The following is an 18870-nucleotide window of genomic DNA, read 5'->3' as shown; positions in this document are numbered from 1 at the left end:
GAAAAAGAAGTAGAAGTTTTTTATATTCTATAGTAAGTATTAATTATAAAAACTTATCTATATTATTATAACGTTAATCGCTAACTTTACATTAATCTCGATAAATCTAAGAAGTACAATTTCGGAGTTATAGTATATTACGTAGTGGATAATTCTTAAGAAAGTTCTTTTTCTAAGATAAATATCTAATTTATTATATTTCTATCTAAGCTCTTAAACGCCGTAGAGTTATATTACTAACCAACGAAACTAAAAGTAATTATCTTAATTTAAATCTTAAAGAAGATTTCCTATATACTAAGCTAAAGAATAGGAAAGAAGATTATCATTTTTACTAACTACTCTACTATTATCGATATTACTTATTAAACTACACTTTCTTCTTTATCCTCTAATTAAATAAATTTACGGCTTATATATACTTTATAATACGCCTCTTAATTTAATCTAGATATTCGATAAAGACTTAGCAAGTAAAATATAGTCTTCGACGCTTTATCTAGATTACTTTATAAGTAGAAAGAAAAATTCGACGCCTAAGATCTAGGAATTCTTAATAAGGTTTTTATATATAACTTAACACTTGTGGAAATATCTAAGGAATTTCGTATTAAACTTATACTTGACTATTAAGAGAATAAAAAATAATTAAAGATTCTCGATACTCTCGTCGCTTGAAAGGTATAGCTTCTCGAGAAATAAGAATCTATAAAATACGTTAAACTTTCGAATATATAATTTCTACTTTAAGATGAAATTATCTACTATTAAGATAAGTTTAATAAGCGAAAATAGCTTTATATTTTAAAGAAGGCGGAGTAGAAGATTTTCGAGCTTACTTATAATAATTATAATTATATCGATTTCTATAGATTATATAAGAGGATCGTGGAGATCTACTATATAAGGCATTTAACTTAGCGCTTAAAGCGCTATATCGTTTATTACTTAAAGTATTAGTTGAATTAGACTATAAGATACGCCTTATATAGAAGTCTTAAACCCATTATAACTCCTCCTTTAATTTTTTATATAATTACTATCGATTTTATTCTAGCACTATTACTTCTAAAAAATAAATTTAACGCAATAATAACTATTACTAATAAGTTTTTCAAAAGAAATATATCTATATCGGGGAAAGATATATGAAATACTATTGAATAGACGAAAGTCTTACTTCTTACTCTCGCTAACTAGGAAATCTCTAAAGCTATTATTTTAGATAGGGATTTAAAGTTTCTATCGAATCTCTAAAAAGCTATCTTTAGAATCTTAGAAATAAAACTTCTCATCTCTACTACTTATTATCTATAAATTAATAATTAATCTAAGCGAACTAATCAGACGATAGAGATTGCTTTAAAATTTCATATTTCTTACATTTCCGATGATTCTTAGAATAAATTCTCTATACACCTAAGGGGTAGCCTTAATAATTCTATAAATATATCGATAGAAAAGACTTTCAATGAGATTATCTATAGTATAAAACTTAACGATAAATCTAATATAACGAATATCTTAGCTAAGAATTAGATAAATATCATAAATAATTATACTCGATATCGATAGAAAGCTTTAGATACCTTAGCTTTCGCGGCGGTTAACGCGAAATTTAAATATAACTCGAAGTATAAAGCTTTAATTATAAAGAAAGGAGATAAAGCTTTCATTAAGCTTTATAGAGAATATTATCTTTCTAGACTTAAGAATACGAAACTTTCGAATTAGAGGGCCAAACCTTTTACTATTCTTAAGCGAGTCGAAAACTTAGTCTATAGACTTAATCTCTTAATTATTTAAAAGATTTACTCTATTATCTTAGTCGTAATACTTAAGCCTACGTTTAAGAGAAAAGATTCTTACTATCGACCTTATAAGAAAGAATAAACTTCTGTATTCGATTACGAGGAGCTAGCAATTAAGAATTATTATAAGATTTAGAGATTAATAGATCGATGTATTAATTGGCCTTCAAATCGAGAAAGCAAAGATAAGAAGAATATTATAGAGTATCTAGTAAAATAAAAAAGCTAGAGAAAGGTCTATAATATATAATATAAGATAAAAGATTTAGAGAATATAAAGAATTTAATTTATAATTACGATTTAAAGTATAGAAAACGCTCGCAAAGAAAGTATCGGAAGAGAAAATCTTAGAACCCTACGCAAGCCCGCAGCGTGAAAATCATTTCTTACGCTATTAATATATCGTTAAATTAGACGTTAAACGAAGTATAATTCTTAGACTTTATTAAGCCGCTAGATTATAAATATAATATACTTTATTAACTCACATTTTCTAATATATTATTATATAGAAGCTCAGATCCAGAAATTTCGAGAATCTCGGAAATTTCGAGAATTTTAAAAGACTTCGTAACTTATAATCGCGAAGTAAAGTAACTTAATTAGCTCCTTATTTCTTTCCTTTACCTTACTACATTTTCTTCTAACACTTTATAATTAGATATAACTCTACTTCTTAGAAAAAGACTTCTTATAATCTTAATAATTTAAAAGTTATCGCTAAAAAAGCAAAGCGCTAATAATCTTATTCGAGATTTAAAAAAGTAGAAATAGCGAATCTTAAGATCTTAACGCTAATCCTCTAAAGTTAAATCGAATATATTTCTAAATAATTTAAATTCTTTTAATCGAGTCTTACAGATCTCGGCAAAATAATTAATTATATTCGACTCGAAGTAAAAGAAGATTTACTCTCGAAATAGTAGGATTACGAAAGTCTACTGTAATATATCCTTAATTATCCTTTTCAAATTCATCTAAATTACTTTCACAAACTTAGAAATCCTTAAATAAATACGCTTTACAATTAGAATCCTTATCGTCTTTATTCATAGCGAGGTTTTTTCATATATCTATCGAATCTTCACCACGAAAATTTAAATAACTTTCTCAATTCCGTAGCTCGTTACTTAAGAATACCTTCCATCTTAAGATCTAAGTTAATCTTATATTAAATAAAGAGCCTATCTAAGAATAAAGACTATTATTAAAATAAGACTATTTCTATTAAGAAAGTAATTAAAGGTATTAATACTTCTCTCTACTATATAAATCTTTCGAATACTTAAATCGCTAAGATAATAGAAACGCGAAGCTTTATTAGATCCCAGCGATATTAATACTAGCCTTAGATATTCGCGAGTAAATACCTATATTAGAATTATATTATAAAAAACTAATTAATAAAGATAAATATAAAAAACGATAATAAAACTAAGTAATACTATAAGATTATATTTAAAATTTAATAGTTATATAAAGATAAAGAGGAAGAACGCGATTATCCTCGAGATGTTAATACTTATATTAACGCCGCGAAGTATAATAATTATAATCTCTATTAAGATTATCTCTACTTTATTTAGAACTTTAAGTATAACTTCGAGAAGATAAAGAAAGCCGCTGCGAAGAAGGCAGATTCCTTAAAAAAGCCTGAGAGCATCTTGCTAGAGATTAAGAAATAGACGATATCGTTATCGAACGCTAATATAAAACGACTTAAGAAGAATAAAATCACTTATAAGACTAGGTCTACGACGGAGAATACTACGATCGAAGTTGAATTCTTAAGAAAGACCGCCGAGAAGCCGGACTCTAAGAAGCCGAAACCCAAGAATCTAAGTAATAAGATAATAATTAAGAAGAAATCGATTTACCAGCCGTTCATCTTCGAGAATTCGAATTTAGAGTTAAAAGTCAAGAAAGTAAATACTTATAATAATTACGTATATATAAAGAAGAAGATCGACTTACTAAAGGATACTCTTTCAAGAACGTAAGAAAAGCTGATAACACTTTTAACGGCGATGGAAAAGATCTATAGAATAATTATTCTATTCTTAGCACAGTATAAGAGCGTAATAAAACTCATTAAAGGCGTTACAAAACTTTTACCTTTCCTAAATTAAGATTATAAGCAAGTTAAAGATAGAAAGGCCAATATCGAGAGTATTAAGAAATATTAAAGCATTAATAAGCTATTACTAGATAAGATTCTCGATATCTTAAATAAAGCGTAAGAGATCTTCGCTAAGAAATACCTAGATCTAACGATCTTAGTATTCGTTCACGACGACGACGAAAAGTCTTTTATAGAGTTCGAAGAGTAAAAGAAAGGATTTTTCATTTCTAATCCTTTAACTAAAGAAAGCGCTTAACTAAAGAAAAAGATTATATACCTTTACATCTAAAACTTTACAAGATTTCTCTTATATACTTCACGTCTGGATTTTCACGAGATAAGAAACGCGGATCTTATTAAGACACCTTCACGTCGAACACTTTTACACTTTCTCTTTTACCACTTTCCAATATCCGCCTTAGATTTAATATATCTATTTTCACAAGAAGTGGAACTCGCACATCTTCTTTTCTATATCTTCACATCTAAATCTTTACAAGATAAGAAAAAGCCTAAGGATGATATAGCTTTTCACGAGAGAGAGTAATTATTACATTTCTAATATAGCGTAAGAAATCTAACTAGCGTAACTTAGCATATCGCTTCCTTTCTTCAATTTCGTTCATAGCTTCAACTTAATCAATTAATCACAATCAGAACCAAGAAACACCTTTCCCTTTTTCGTGAAACTCCTTTCCAGAAGTATATATATACTTCTTATACAGTATTCTTAATAATCCCGGACGCGTTTAATATAACTACAATATTTGAATGTCAATTTAACTCACCAATAGTAGGCCAAACTTCATTATTTTTATATCGTTAGAAAGCGTATACTAAACTCTACAATTTACGAAATTATAAAGAAATAGCATTCGTAGGGAGCTAGTTATTTCAGAGTGTAAGACTTCTATATACAAATTTTTGATAAGGGAGCTCGAGAGGGCTAGCGGGCTAACTCAGTCAGTCTAGTCAAAAGGCGTAATAACCCCGAATTGATAATTGGCTGCACATATAAATTCAAGGTTTTCTAGTTCAGCTCTACCTTATTCTTTTATATATACTAATTAAAATAAGACTTAAAAAATCGACTATTAATAAAGTTTTTTAATTTTACTATATTAATAAAGCTAAGATTATTTTATAGCTTATTATTAACTTATAATTATATAATCTTAAAATTTATATTTATTATAAATATTATAATAAATAATTAATAATCTATATAAGGCTTTAAATATATAAAATAAAATAAGAATATTATTATAATAGTCTTTAATAAATAAACGCTTCTAATTAATACTCTATATAAGAATTTAAATATATAAAATAAAATAATAATCTAATTATAAAAGTTTTTAATAGATAAATAATAATAGAATTTAATATATATAAATAATTAAGATAGTTAAAGCGAAAGTAAGATAAATAATATAATAAAGAAAGTAAAGTAAGTACTCTAAAAGAGAGTAAATAGAATTATTATTAAAATTTATTTATCTTCTTTATAATTTAAGAATTTTTTTATAGATAATTATAATATAGAAGATTTATATATTTTAATATAAATTAAAATAAATATTAAGATATCTTAATAATTTTTAAAATAGTTTCTTTTTAAATGTAGTTAGCTAAAATAAAAAGATTAATACTATTTATTTTAATTTTTAAATTATATTTTTATAATTTTTATATTCTCTAATTTATATTAATATTAATTATTTAAATTTATATATAATAACTAAATAGTCTTTATAGTAAATCTCTTAATAGACTTTAATAATTAATAATAAGTTTAAAATCTAAAAAATTAGATAAATTATTTTAAATAGAAAGCTTATATAAAATAAAGATAATTTTCGAAATAAATTAATAAAAATTATATTATCTTATAATATATAGCGATATAAAAAATCGCTAAATAAAGATTTTAAAAGTAAAAATAATTAATCTATAGCTTTTAATAGTTTATATAAAATTAATATTTTTATATTTTTTTTAAATTTAACTTATTTAATATAGATTATAATTAAATCTAAATTTTTAAAGAAGTTTATTATAAATAATATAAAGATAGTAACTTTATAATTCTTTATCTTAAAGTCTTTCTCGAAATCTATTATAAAATAAATCTCGAGATTTATTTTATAATTTATCTTATAATCTATCTCATAATCTATCTTATAATCTATCTTAAGATTTATTTTATAAATTATTTTTATAAAATATATCCTTAATATAACGCGTATATCGAATTTTCTATTTATAAAAATTATAGCTTTTTATATATTAGAGAGTATATTAAAGACTTTAATAGATAATATAAGAAATAAAAATAATAATAATAATAAGATTAATATAAAGAAGAGAAGTTATAATAATTTTATTATTATTTTAATATTAAATAATAATAAAGTTAATTAATTTTATAATAAAAGCTAATTATAAATATTAAAATTAAAAAAGATTAATTTTAATAAGAAAAAGTTAAAAAAAATAAGAAAGATAAAGAAGAATAAGAGTATAGCGATAGTAGAATTAAATATACTCTATAAATAGTACTTTCTAATCTATTTATTTAATATATATATAAATAAATCTATTTAAATAATATTTTTAGATATAAAAATTAATTATTTAATATATAAGAATGCTAAATAATATATATAAAGTTTATATAAAATTTAAAAGAAATTAATTCTAATAATAGCGCTTAGATAAATATAATAATAAATTAATTTAATAAAAAATATATAATTAATATATCTATCGAATTTATCTATATTCGCGAATATTAAAAAAGAGATTTATATTAACTTTAATAATTTATAATTTAAAACTATCTTTAAATTTAATATTAACGCTATAAATTTCGAGAAGATTAATTTAATAAAATTACGTTTTCTAAAATATAAGAGATAAATTTATTATTATCTATTAAAGGCTTTTATATATACTAATATAATTCTTATCTAAACGCTTTTCTTTAATTTACTACTTATTAATATTTAACTTATCTTTATTATTAAAATATATATAATTCTAATTTATTTAAACATACGCGATAATATCTTTTAGATATTTTTAATACTCTATATTAATATATAGAATTTAAAAATTAAAGTATAAATAGCTATTTTAAAAGGCTTATACTTTATTCGATATAAAAAAAAAATTTAAAAAATCGATATTAATAAAGACTTAAATATCTTTATATTAAAGACGAAATCGATAAAAGAGATAGGCGATGTATTAAATAATATAGAGAATAAGATAACTAATAAGTAATAAGAGGCTTTAAAGAATACTTTTATATAGAGAGTGAGTATAATATAAAGCTATATATGCTATATTCTATAAATAAATTTCTATCTATTTATATTTATTTTACGATATTTTATATTATAATTAGTATTAGATTATATAACTATATATAAAAAACTTCGATAGATTACGAATATCGATATTTATAGCGATATATATTTTTAAAATACTTTATATAGTATTAAAGATAGACTACTCTATTAATAATTTTCTTCTTTTTTTTAATTATATAAATACTTTTAATTTATAATAAGAGAGTTAATATATAATAATTATATAATTATAATATAATTTAGATTAAATTAATATAGCTAGTATATAATCGTTATATAGCGATTTCGTAATAATTATATAGCTATTTTCGTTATAGAACGGTTATATATCTTCGCAGATGGCTAGAATAGTACTCTATTTAAAAATTAATTTAATTATTATTCTTATAAATATATTTAAAAATATATTTATAGATTTTAATATTAATATAAATCTTTATATTAATATAAGCGTTATACTTAATTAATAAATAGAGATTATAAAATATTATCTAATAATTCTATTTAGATTTATTATCTAATATCTTAATAAGCTTATATTAATAATATATAAAATATTTAAAATCTAATTTAAAAACGATATAATCGCTAAAATTCTTCGAAAATTATTTATTATATATATTCTTATCTAAGTCTTAATAAAATAAGATAATATCTATTCTATTAATAATATATTATTTATAATTTTTATAAAATATATATCTAATAATAATTATATAGAGATTAAGAAATAGATTTTAATTAGAGATCTTAGTATTAATAGTAATATTAATTTTAATAGCGCTAAAAAATCGATTTTTAGAATATAAAATAATAAGAATATAAATATATAGTAAATTTTATTTTTAAAATTTAATAATATAAATATAGATTAAAATTTAATCTATTATTTATAAAGTTAATTAGAATTAAAATTAATTAATATTTTAATCGATTATACTTCGTCTTTATAAGAATAAAAAAAAATTAATTAATATTATAAAGCTAATTAATAGAAATTATAATATATAATAAACTAAATTATATTAGAAATACTCTTAGAAATTATAATTTATACTAATTATCTAATTAATATATCGCTTAAAAAATTACTCTATTAAATAAAATAGAGAAAGATTATTATATTATAATAGAGGATAAAAAGAATAAAAATATATTTAATATCTTTTTCTTTAGAATATTATTTATAAAGATTTTTAATTTTAATTTAAATACTCTAATAATTAAATTAGACTAATTAATAGCGTATTTATTAAATAAAAGATTTTTAATAATCTTAATTTATTTTAAATTATAAATAAAAGTTATAAAGAGATTTAATTAATTAAATTTAATAAATAAAATAATAATATTTTAATAGAGTTATTTTATAAATTATAGATTTTTTTAATAGAAGAAAAAGAGAATAATATATTATTTATTAGTCTAATTATTTATAGTAGCTTTATTAATATAAGTATTAATAATTATTTAATAAATATTAATTTAAATAGTCTTCTAATTTATTTTTAATTAATAAAATTTATTACTTTAATAGCTATATAGATATTATAAATAAAATATTATAATAATTTATTATAATAAAGAAAGTAATTAAATCTATTAGAATAGATTTATATTATATATCTATAGAAAGTTAGTAATTAATAGAATAGAAGAAATAATAATATAGACCTATAAAATAAGATAAGCGTTACTTATATAGAGTTATCTCGGCTGATAATTTATATAGAGCTACCTTAACTAATAGTTTTACTAACTTATAGAGTGATTTCATTATTGCTATATCGATAGATAAGAAGACTTTTACTTAGTATAATATCTATATTAAGTATATTATTATACTATAATTATTCGTTAAATAAAAAATAATAAAATAAAATAAAGATATATAGATTAAATATTAATATAGAATACTAAATCTCTTATTATTTTAAGTTTTTATTAAGATATTCTTAATTTTAAATAAATCTAATAAGTTATTTATATTATTCTTTTAAGCGATAATAATCTTATTTAAAATAGAATAATTATAAATATATAGATTATAATATTATAAATTCTTATAAAATAGCTTATAACCTTATATATCTAAGTTAACTTTTAACTTTTTAAATATTAATTTAAGCGTAATAATATATAAATTAATATTTCTAAAAATTATAACTATTTTACGATAAAGTATCTAATTAATATATTTATAATAATTATATCTAATAAAATTAATATAAAAATCGTAATTAAGAGAAAGTTATATCGTATTATAAATTAATTTTAAATATTATTTATAATATAGATTTAATTAAAGATTAATTTTTCGCTCTTTAGAGGCGTTAAAGTAGATATATAAATAGTAATTACTCTCTAAATTTTATATATATATAAAATAACTAAATAATTAATAATAATTTATTATAAAATTATAGAGATTATATTATTATACTAAATATTATAATAATAAAATTCTTTATAATTATTAATAAGATTTAAGATCTCTAGCGTTAAAGAGTAAAGGATTTAATTAACAATATACTCGCTAAGATTAATTAAATCATTTATACTTATTTCGATATTCTTATAATCTTATTTTATATTATTTATCTTATCTATTTTAAATATATTAATTTTAATTTTTTCGCTATTATAATACTATTTAATTATCTTATTTCTTTATAATATTATATTATAATAATTATAAATCTAATTTATAGAATTTAAATTATATTATATAGATTTTATAGTATATAAATAACGCGTAATATAGTTAATAAGCCTTATTAGAGATTAAGTACAAATTAAATAAAAATTAAAAGATAAATTAGAAGAATATAAGCTATTAAAAAAGTCGTTATTAAAAAAATCTATCAATAAATCTTATAATGAAGAGTTTTCTATATTATCTTTCTCTTATTTAAAAACTTCTTTTTAATAATATTTAAGATTTAATATATATTAAAAAACTTTAAAATAAAATAATAAAAAATAAATTAAGAAGAAAAACGCGTTTTAAGAGATAATATCGCTAGATTAAAAGATATTTTTACTAATTTAAAAGAAGTATATAAAGAAAAATATATCTATTTAAACTCTTTTAAAAGATTTTTTAACGCGTTTATAAATAATAATAAATAGCTATTAAACTTATTTATAATCTCGATTATTAATAATAATAAATTCGCTAAAAGATAATCTAGAGATATTAATAGAGGCTCTAAGAAATAAATAAAGAAGTATATATATCTTAAACGTTAAATAACCTTTAAATAAGAGATATTAGAAATAATTATATTTATATTAATAGAATTAATAGAATTAATAAAGTAATAAAAGAATAATAATTATATAAATAAATAAAAGAATTATTATTTAATCTTAAACGCGTTTAATATAATTATAATATTTAAATATTAATTTAATCTATTAATAGTAAGCTAAATTTTATTATTTTTATAGTATTAGAAAGCGTATACTAAGCTCTATAATTTACGAAATTATAAAATAACAGTATTCTTAGAAAGATAGTTATTTTAGAGTGTAAGACTTCTATATATAGATTTTTAATAAGGAAGCGCGGGAGGGCTAGCGGGCTGACTTAGACAGTCTAGCCAAAAAGCGTAGAGAACTCAAATTAATGATTGGCTGCACATACAAATTCAAGGTTTTCAAGCTTAGCCCTACCTTATTCTATTATATATACTAATAATATAAGATTTTTTTAAAATTATATTTTAAATTATATTAAATTAATTTTAAAGCTTAATAAAACTTTTTTTATACGCTTTAAATAATTATAAATATTCTAAATATAAATAATATTAATAATAAATATACTTTAATTTTTTATATTAATTTTATTATTATATTAAATTAATTTACTTTTAAATTATTATTAAATTTAATTTTAAATAAAAAGCTTTTCGAATTTAAAGTAAAATTAATTTTATTAATATTATTTATTCTATTTACTTTATTAAGCTCTACTATATTATAAATTTTATTTTTAAATTTAAACTTCTATTAAAGCTTTATTCTATTAAATTTTAAAAATTAAATAATTTTCTTATAAATAATATTATATTTAAATATATTAATATTAAGTATTTAATTAATTTAAATTAATTTTATTAAATCTTTATATTTAAAAAATACTTTTAATTATTATAAATAAAAATAAGATATATAAAATTTCTTTATTTTATTAAATCTTTAATATTATATTAAAATTAATATAATTTAATTAATCTCTTATTTAGCGATTATTATAAGAGTAATAATTAATTAATAATTTATAAAAAATACTTTTAAAGTTATTATTAATATAAATATTATAATATAAATTAAAGTATATTATAAACTTTATATTATAATAAAAACTCGCTATAAAAATAATTTATATAATTTTATTAAAAGTTATATTAATACTATAATTATTTAAAAAAAATTAAAAAAATATAAATTTTATAAATTAGATATTTTTAGCTTTATTATCTAAAGACTAAAGTTTCTTATTTTTATTATTTATAAAAATAAGATATAAATCTATATTAATTAATTTATTAATCTATTATAAAAAATTAATAATTTATCTAAAAAATATTTCTTTATTATTAATAAGAATTAAAAAATTTATTATTTTTATAAAGATTTAAATAGTTAATATACTTAGTATTATAAAATTTATAATTAAAATTAAAATTTTTATAATAAAAATAAATCTTTTAAATTCATATTAATTTACGCTAGAATATAATAGCTTAATAATATTTCTAATTCTATTATTTTTATTAAATTCTTTAATATTTATATAATTACTATTTATATTAAAATAAATATTTTTATTTTTATTTCTATAGCGCTTATATTAATTAAACATTATATTTAAAATAATATTAATTCTACTAACTCTTATATCTAGATATAAATTTATAAATTTTATACTATTTATAATAAAGATTTTTATTTTATTAAGAAATATCTCGAATAACTAAAGTATAAACGCATTTATAAAAAAATTTAAATTTCTAGAAATAGAGATTATAATAATTATAATAATTAAGATAAAAAAGATAATTAAAATAATATTAATATTAATATTAAATCTAAATTCGAAAAGTTTAAAAAAAAATTAATTTTAATATTTTAATAGTTATTATAATTATTTAATTTATAATAATACGCTATTTTATTATTTATATCGTTATTTTATTTATTATTAACTTCTAAATTTTAAATAATAAGATCTATAAATCTTTTAAAATTAAATTCTTAAATAAACTTTTTATTATTACACTTTTTATTATAGCGATAATATTCTCTCTCTAACTTTATAATTATATATATATTTAATATATTATTTATAATTTTATAATTTTTAAGATCTTCTCTAGATTTTAAGAGTTTTATTTTATTAATAAACTCGTTAATAATAATTATATAACTTTTAATTTTAAAAATATTAATTTAAAATATAATATAAAAAGTATTAAGTTTATTTAAATTTTTAATAATATCTAATGTATATTTAAATATATTTTTATTTTTATTTTTAAGAGATAATTAAAAAAATAATAATACTCGTTTATTTTTATTTTTAATAATCTTTTTATAGAAAAGTAATAATTTTTCTTTAAATATATTTAAAGTTATTTTTATATATTTAATATTTGAAAGAATATCCCTCTAGCTTTAATCGTTATTAATAAAAAAAATCTTATTTATAATAAATTCTTTATTAAATTTATAAAGCCCTCTAATAAGTAAAAGTTTTAAATTTATAAAAAGACTTTATATATATAATATATTTATATAGATTATTTAGATACTTAAAACGTTAAGAAGATAATTAAAATATATATCGAAATAAATTTTTTTAAATCTTTTTCTAATAATATCTACGAGTTATACTCTATAATTAATCTTAAAATAAAATTTTATAAACGCTATATTATTTCTAGAAGATAGAAAAATAACTTAATTTATATTAATCTTTAGAGATTATTTAATACTTTTTATAACGATTATACTTTTATAATTATCTTTCTAAATAATTTTACTTTATATTTTTATTTTTATTTTCTATTAAATATATCTAGCGAGTTTATTTTTATTATATTTAAATTTTTTTTAATAATATAAAATATAATTATTATTATTATACTCGCTTTCGCTTTAATTATAATATAAAATTTTAGAATTATAAAATAAAAGCTTTTTATCTATTTAAGAAAATTATCTAAAAAATATTATATTAAAAAATCTTTAAATAAATAATATATTTAAATATTTAAATATTATTATTTAGTGTAAAACTAGTATAATATTTAAGAAAAGCGATTTATTATAAAAGTATTAAATCGAGTTTATTTATATTAGAAATTATTTATATAATTATTAATTATCTCTATTACTCTCTATAAATAAAAGAGATACTTAATAATTAAAAGATTATATTAATATATACTAAGACTCTATATACTTATACTATATATATATTCTTATATATAACTCTTATATAATCTATATCACTTTATTTACTAGCTCGCGCTAGTATAAATAATATAATACTTCTATAAGAATTATCTCTATATTATTAATTTATTTCTCTCTTATTATTAAGTAATTATTTTTATTATAACTATCTCTAATAAGAATATTTATTACACTTTATACGCTTAGAAGAATATAAGATATTTTAATTAATATATATTAGAGTATATAGCTAATATAAATAACTATTCGCTATATTATTACTCTTATTATTATTACTATCTCTTCTTATATTTCTTTTTATATCTCTATTATTAAGCTCTCTTATCTTTTAATAAATCTTTTAAATAAGAAATTACTTTCTAATATAAGAGAATAGATAAATTAATATTAAATAGTATTAATTATATATATAATCTTTATAGTTATTATTTTCTGTATAGTATATAATACTTTAACGCGTTAGAATAAATCTATAAGCTTTTTAATTATTTTTAATAAATTTTTTAATTGTAATTATTCGTCCATTTAAATTCTCTATTACTATTATTTTCTTAATTTATCTTACTTCTCAATTTCCCTTAATAATTATATCTTTAATTATATCTTAAATATTAATTTATATAATTTCTTTACTCGCTCGAAGTTCTTAATTATATTTTTAATATTTCTAAAATATTTTATTGATTTCTATAAAGTTTTATAAGATAAGAAGTCTTTCTAATTAATAAGATATTTAATCTTATCTTTATAAACTCTTTTATCTAGTATCTTATTAATCTTCTACTTTTTTATTATTAATTAAAACTATTTATAATTCTAAATTATTATTATATAAATATTATAACTATTATAGCCATAGCTATATCTATCGATATTACGACTTAATACGACTTAACTTAACTTAGCGCTTAATATAGCTTAACACTTAATATCTTAATAATAGCTTTCCTTAAAAGAATCATTATAACTTTTATTATTAAAATCTTATATTTATATTTATAATATAATAATTAATAATAATATTAATATTTAATTCGAAAACGATATATCTAATTATTATCTTAAATCGAGATTATTTTAGTAATAAATTAATCGATAAAAATCTTAAAGAATTTCGAAGTATATTAGTCGCTTTCGCTTATATTTATCCTATTACTTTAAACTCTATTACTCTTTAAAATTAATTTTTATTAACTTCTAATTATAGTTATATTATATTAAGAAACTTAAAAAGATATATATTAATTTACTAACTCTTTAATTAAGCTAGCTTTAAATATATAAATAATTAATAAAATTCTAAAACTATTATTTTAGCTATACGAATTTCTAAATATAAAGCTATTTTAAAAGAACTTAAATCTTATTAATCTCGCTAACATTTATATTATTAGATATCTTATTAAAAATAATTTTAAACTCGCTTAATTATATATAGACTATTAATATTTTAGCTAGCCTATATTCTAAATAGAAGATTTAAAAGATTTTTAATTAATCTTATACTTCTTTAAATAAAATATTAACTAAATTTAAAGTCTTCTAAAATTATCTTTATTTATAGAAATAACTTTAGAAATTTCGTTAATATCGATTTTATTCTTAATAAAAATAAAAGAACTTATCGAAGTTAAAAGAAACGATCTTCTTAACTCTAGAAAATATCTTAATATAAATCTTAATAACTTTATATTTATCGAATCTTTTAAAGCTATAGAAAAACGTCTAATAATATAATTAGATATTATAAAATATATAACTAATTAAATCGAAGAGTTAACTAAAAATTGTAAAAATTCGAGAAATTTATAATACTTTAAAAATACTTATTAATAAGATTATATAGCTATTCTAATAATTATTAATAGATTGATTAAAAAGAAGTTAGACTATAAATTATCTTTTTTATATAAATCTCTAATTAATATTAATATAAGTACTACTTAAGCTATTTATTAACTTCTATTTAAATTTAAAAAGAAATTCTATTAATCTAAAGTCGATTAATAACTTCTAAATTAAGAATTAACTTAATATATATTAGATAACTAAAAAGATTTTTAAACTTAGCTTAATATAATAAGAGAAGAATTAAAAAAATCGAGTACTTTTAATCTATTCTTTAAACTTATTAATAAATTTACTAATTATTATTTATTATTAACGCTAAATAATTATTCTTAACTTTAAAACTTTTTATAATAATATTTAAAACTACTTCTATAAATATTAGCTCTTCTTAATAAAATATATACTTTAATACTTCGCGCTCAAAAAATAGAAACTATTAAAAATCGTTAAGATTAAAAAATAAATTATTTAGATTTATATAATTAAGAAGTTAAGAAGGATTTAGTTAGATATATATTTAAAAGATCTATAAATTTAATAGATTCTTTAATTATTAATCTTTTATCTTAATATTAACTAACTTTTTAAATTACTATCTTTCTATCTCGCTAGAATATGAAATTAAAAAATCTAAAAATTTATTTAAATCTTCTTCTAGAAATTCGTCGAAATTCGAAACCTTAAAGATTTATTTAAGAATTTTATTAATAATTAAAAAAGTCTAATTATTTAATCAGTATATATAAAAGAATAAGGTAGGGCTGAACTAGAAAACCTTGAATTTATATGTGCAGCCAATCATCAATTCGTCAGGTCTACGCTTTTTGGTTAGATACCGCGGGTAAACAAATTAGCGTCCGCAACTATCAAAAAAATAGGTGTACGTTATTAACACATAGAATAACTTTTTTGTTTTCTATTAAGTTTTTAAGATTTTTTTTTTAAATTGTAGACCGGAATATGGGCTTTTAGATAAAAAAAGAATTCCTAAATTTAGTCTTATAAATATTAAAGCGTAAGGAATTCAAATATCGCTCACTAAAGTTCGCTCACCAAAGTTCGCTCGACAGCCCTGATCAAAAAACAGGTGTACATTATTTAATTTTAAAATAACTTTTTTAATTTTCTATTAAAATTTTGAGATTTTTCTTTTAAATTATAGAACGTAATGTGGGCTTTCAGATAAAAAAAGAATTACTAAATTTAGTCTTATAGATATTTAAAGGCAAGGAATTCAAATATCGCTCACCAAAGATCGCTTATCAAAGACCGCTCACCAAATTTACTCGACAGCCCTGATTAAAAAAAACCGATATGAATTTAATTCATAGGCCTTTACTCGTAATTAAGAATAAATTAACTTATTTATAGATAAGAGTTATCTAATAAAATATGAAGCTTTATTAAAATTATAATCTTAATTCTAAACCTAAATTTATTCTTAAAGAAAATTATTATTTAAAATTAATCTTAAATCGCTATTAGAATTAAAATAATTATCTATCTCGAAAATATAATCACTTATATACTCGAAATAATCGCCTCTCTCGAGAATATAAAAATTCTTAAAATAATTTTTAATTATATAAGTATTCTATCTACTAGAAATCTTCGAATTAATAAAAAACTCCGAAACTTTATTTAAAAGACGTTATAATATTTAATTCTTAAAAATACTCCGCGATCTTCTTTATTCGCTATTTTTAATATATTACGAAGCTAAAAGATAACGCTTTTATTCTTCAAATACTCTTAATATATTTAAAAAGAGATATTTTAAAATAATATAATAATCTCTTTATAAGAGTTCGCTAGAAGATAAATTATAGTCTAATAATAGAAAACGATAAACTTCTCTAAAAGTATTAATTAAATTATTTTGAATCTCTAAAGAAAACGAAAAAGATAAAATTTCGATTTAATAATTTTCTTATTACGCTAAGTTAATACTTAATAAAAAAAATTAACTATCTATATAATATTGAGATTATTAATAAAAATATAATTATTAGATATCTCTAATAAAGACTAGATATAAACTTAATCCTCGCTATATTTATATATAAAAAGAGAGATATAATTAAAAAATTTAATAGATAAATTTATAATAATAAGATAGCGATAAAGCGCGTTTATAAGATAAATAAATTTTATTAAAAGATTAATTTATTAATAGCTTTAATATTAGCTAGAGTTTAATAACTTTTTAGAAATCTAATAATAAAAAAATTAATTTAGACTACGAAATCTAAATTTAAGATTAAATTAGATATTAGATTTAAGTAATTATTAAAAATATCTAAAATCAAAAAGAATAAATATTAATCTAAAAGGTTATCTCTCTATTCTTATAAATATTATAATAAAAATTATTAAAATAATAATTATTAGAAAAGTAATTAAAAGATTACAAGGATTAACTCGAAAGAAATAGATATTGATAAAAAGAATAATAATAATAAAAATTATAATAAGAGAGAAGAGAAAGATCTTAATATATATAATCTTAAAATTTATATAACTTTAAAAGCTTTAATAAAAGAGAAAAGCTAAGAGAAATTCTTCTAGAGCTTTTAATTAATAATCGAAATTCGATTAAAAAGAACTTTACTATTATATTAATTATAAAAATATCTTTAAATACTATATTAAACCTTCGATATTATTTATAAATATCTTTTAGAAATATTAATAATTTATATTTTATATTAATATTAATTATAAATATAGAATTAGAAAATAATAAGAAATATAATACAGTATTTAAAAAGTTTTTTAATATTATAAATAATTACTATAATAAAAATAAATAAATATATAATTTTTATATAAACTCTAGCTCTAAAGTATTTTTAATATCTAATTAATATTATTTAAAGTTTTTTAATTAAAATAAAATCTATTTTATATTTAATAAAAGAAGACTTCGCTATAAAAGAGTAAAAGCTAATATACTATTATCGCGGGATTATATATACTCCTCTATTAATATATATATAATAAGTAAAGGCCTATGAATTAAATTTATAAAGTTGGATTTTTCTAAATTGAATAGAATTTTAGTCTTAGTCCTAAGTCAAATCGAACTCTAATCGCTTATTATACGTTTTTAAAAAAAAGCGAGATAACTCTTCTACTTTTTAAATATTACTACTTTCGAATATTATATTTCTAAATTTAGCCTTAATACTATAAAAGAAAAAATCGAAGCGATTTAAA

Source organism: Letharia lupina, assembly GCF_014066315.1.
Source record: "Letharia lupina isolate WasteWater1 chromosome Unknown contig_12, whole genome shotgun sequence".
NCBI lineage: Eukaryota > Fungi > Ascomycota > Lecanoromycetes > Lecanorales > Parmeliaceae > Letharia > Letharia lupina.
Note: the sequence above shows the minus strand (reverse complement) of the source record.